This window comes from Octopus bimaculoides, chromosome 11 (genome assembly GCF_001194135.2).
Source record: "Octopus bimaculoides isolate UCB-OBI-ISO-001 chromosome 11, ASM119413v2, whole genome shotgun sequence".
Taxonomy (NCBI): domain Eukaryota; kingdom Metazoa; phylum Mollusca; class Cephalopoda; order Octopoda; family Octopodidae; genus Octopus; species Octopus bimaculoides.
The window spans coordinates 45,665,354-45,669,356 of NC_068991.1; positions in this window are offsets into that span (position 1 = coordinate 45,665,354).

A 4,003-nucleotide genomic window follows, 5' to 3' on the forward strand; every position below is an offset into this window, starting at 1 on the left:
GTGTGTGTGTTGTGTGTGTTTGTGTTCGTCCCACGCCACTACTGGAAACTGGTATTGGTTCGTTTACGCTCCCAAAACTTAGTGGTTTGGCGAAAACGACCGATAGAATAAGTACCCCCCGCTCAAAAAAAAAAAAAAAAGAGAAGAAAAATCAGTTCTGGTGTCGATTCGTTCGACTATAACCCTTCAAGGCGGTGCTCCAGCATGACACCAGTTCAATGGTTGAAACAAATAAAAGGTAAAGATTTAAAGACGGCGACTATTCGCATTTCGTACATGGAATCCTTATCATTCTTATTAATCCGTAACCGCATGTATGGTTCGAACAATATTTTTTTAGCTGTTATTTCAAGTATGCCAAGCGACCACGTACAAGTCGGTGACAGCAGTGGTGAAAACGATGGTGTCGATGTGTATTAGTGGTGAGCGTTAGAATGATGGTGACGACGATGGTAGTGTTGCTGTTGTTGTTGGGGGCTGCGATGCTATTGATGGTATCAGTGCTGGTATGTGAGTGGTGTCCACTAATAGTAGTGTTGTACGGTTGTGCTTCCTGGCGTTTGTTGTAATAATGAAGGGGATGATAGTTTTGGTAATGACGATGATGGCGTCATGGCAGCAGCAGTAGTAGTAGTAGTAGTAGTAGTAGTAGTAGTAGTAGTAGTAGTAGTTGTAGTAATAGTTTTTGTTGTTGGTGGTTGTGGTGATGGTGGCAGCGGCGATTGCTGTGATTACTCTGATAACGACGACTATGATGATGATGATGATGATGATGATGATGATGATGATGATGATGATGATGATGATGATGATGATGACCATGATAGAGATGATGGTGATAATGAGGTAGGTGGTGGTGGTGGTGGTGGTGGTAAGGATGAAGGTGGTGGCGGTGATGACGACGACGACGACGATGATGATGATGAGGAAGATGGTGATGTGATTTAATAGTTGTTATGTTCGTCGAGATTAATGACCGAGGGTGGAGCGAGCCGGGTAGTTGGTGCTACTATTGACATGGGATGCCTGGTGGCTAATAGTCACGGAAGATGACACAGTGTAATGGATGGTACGTTGGACGAGATGGTGGTAGTAGTGGTGGTGAACAGGGTTGAGCTGGTGATCGCGGTGACCGTGTAATTATAGTGGTGGTGGTAGTAGTAGTGATGGTGGTAGTGGTGGTAGTGCTAGGGGTAGTGGTGGTGGTGGTGGTGTGGTAGTGTAGGCAGCAGTGGTGGTAGTGGTGGTTGTGGTGGTTGTGGTGGTAGTGGTTGTAGTGGTAGTGGTTGTAATGGTAGGGGTTGTAGTGGTGGTGGTATTGGTAATGGTGGTGGTGGTGATATTGGTGGTAATGTTGATGGTAGTGGAGGTAGTGGTGGTGATGGCGGTAGTGGTTGTGGTGGTGGTGGTAGTAGTGGGGTAGTAATGGTAGTAGTGGTAGTGGTGGAAGTGGTGTTAGTGGTGTTAGTGGTGGTTACGGTGGTGGTGGTGATGGTGGTGGTGGTGGCGGCGGTGGTAGTCGGGTGGTGGTAATTCTAGTGATAATTAGCAGGGAACAAAGTTAGAGGACACATAGTTTCAGAATAGTTTAAATATTTTCTGCCTTCTTTAATAACCATTCTACTCGCGTCGCCAATCCATGCATGACCATCACTGCATTTTACATACCTGGCTAAGAATCACGGTAAAACACGTAAATGAATGAGAACAAAGTTAATGAATGTTAGTGAGTAATTACAAATCTTAATTAGACATTAGCTCATCTCCAAATTACCAATTCTTTTTTACCATGGAGTCTGCTTAAATGCATAATCTGGTTAATTGCATAACCTTAAAATTACTAAATCGCTTGCCATAGGTTGTGACTGCGTGACTGAAGGGTTCGCTTCGTAACCACATCGCTTCAGGTTCACTTCCCAAATGTCACCTACTATAAGCCCTGTACCGACCCAATGCTTTGTAAGTGAATTTGATTGACGGAAACTGAGTAGAAAGTGTTGTGTGTGAATGTGTGTGTCTGTGTGTGTGTCTGTGTGTGTGCGTGTGTGCGTGCGTGTGTGTGTGGTGTATATATATATATATATATGTATATACAGAGAGAGAGAGAGACAGAGAGAGACAGAGAGAGAGAGAGAGAGAGAGAGAGAGAGAGAGAGAGATTCTCCCGTTGTTAGACGACGTATGAGAGTTCTGCAATTTCTTGCTGTACAAACAAAATTGATTTGTTTATAGTGATTAATCAAATGTTTGCATTCACATAAGCATACTCTCGCCATCAAATCGACATTACCGGTACAGGTGCGCGGCGTACCACATGTCTGATGACGAAATGATCGCTGAGCAACAAGAAATGAAGAGTTTTGCTCAAGAACACACTGCAACACCCAGTCTGCGAATCGAAACCACGCTCACGCAATTGTGAGTACAACATCCTAACCACTAAGCCATGCACTTTCACAAACATACACACACACACATATAGACATGTGTATGTATATGTCTGCTTAGGTGCGTTTATGTACCTTTGTGTTTGTGCTTGACCCCTCCATCTACACAACCGTTTGAAAATTAGTATTGGTTTATTGTTTACGTCTCGAAACTTAACAGTTCAGCCAAAGAATCCGACATCAATAGCATCGCAGCCCCCAACAACGACAGCGCAGGAGTGGCTGTGTGGTAAGTAGCTTTCCCACTGCGTGGCACTTTTGGCAAGTTCCTTCTATTATACTCTCCGGCCGACCAAAGCCTTGTAAATGGATTTGGTTGACGGAAACTGAAAGAAGCCTGTCGTATATATGTATATATATATATATATATATGTGTGTGTGTGTGTGTGTGTGTGTGTGTGTGTTTGTCCCCCCAACATCGCTTGACAACCGATGGTGGTATGTTTACGTCCCCGTAACTTAGCGGTTCGGTAAAAGAGACGATAGAATAAGTACTAGGCTTACAAAGAATAAGTCTTGGGGTCGATTTGCTCGACTAAAGGTGGTGCTCCAGTACGGCCGCAGTCAAACGACTGAAACAAGTAAAAGCGTAAAAGCGTAAAGCGTAGAACAAATAATAGACTCAAATTAAATACTGTGGTCAATCTGTTTGACTAAAGACTAAACGTCTGACACAGTTAAAAGGGTGTAATTTGTATTAATTGTATAATATTTCCTCCTCCCTAATTACACTATAATAATTAGTCGTATGTAAGCATAGCACTGAACATTTATTTGATTTCATATGAATAATGTGTTTCCAGATATTTAAGTAATCGATGTCAAAAAAGTCAAATATATTCAAATAATTTGTTAATATTTCCAGGACGTAAAGACTGCTGAAGATCAGATTCCGGGCTATAATTAATTGTGCAATAAAATTCTTTAATAAATGAATCTTTATTTGTATTTGAAAAAGAAGAAAAAAAAATGATGTAGAAGAATCAAACAATGAATGACCGCTATTTGTATTGTTTCCACAAACGATTCAAATTGCTCGTAATTGGTCCATTTAAATTGTTATCAATCCGTATGACTTTTGTTTTTGTATCTTTGATCAACACGGACCTAAAGAGGGGTGTTTTAATAAAAACAAAAACGACGGCAATGACGACCACGACGACGGCGACTACGATGACGACAACAACAACAACAACAACAACAGCAGTAGTAACAGCAATGGCAGTTGACCATGTAGAATAATATGGACATAAAAAAAAACATTGTGAGTAAGCAATATCAAACATATATGTAGGACCAATAAACATTTAATAATAATAAAAACAATAATAATCGTTTCGAATTTTGCTACAAGGGCAGCAGTTTTGGGAGGGGAGATAAGTCAATTACATCGACCCCAGTGTTCAACTGCTACTTGATTTATCGACCCCGAAAGGATTAAAGGCAAAGTCGACCTCTGCAGAATTTGAACTCAGAACATAAGGAGAGGCGAAATGCTGCTAAGCGTTTTGCTCGGTATGCTAACAACAACAACAACAACAACAACAACAACAACA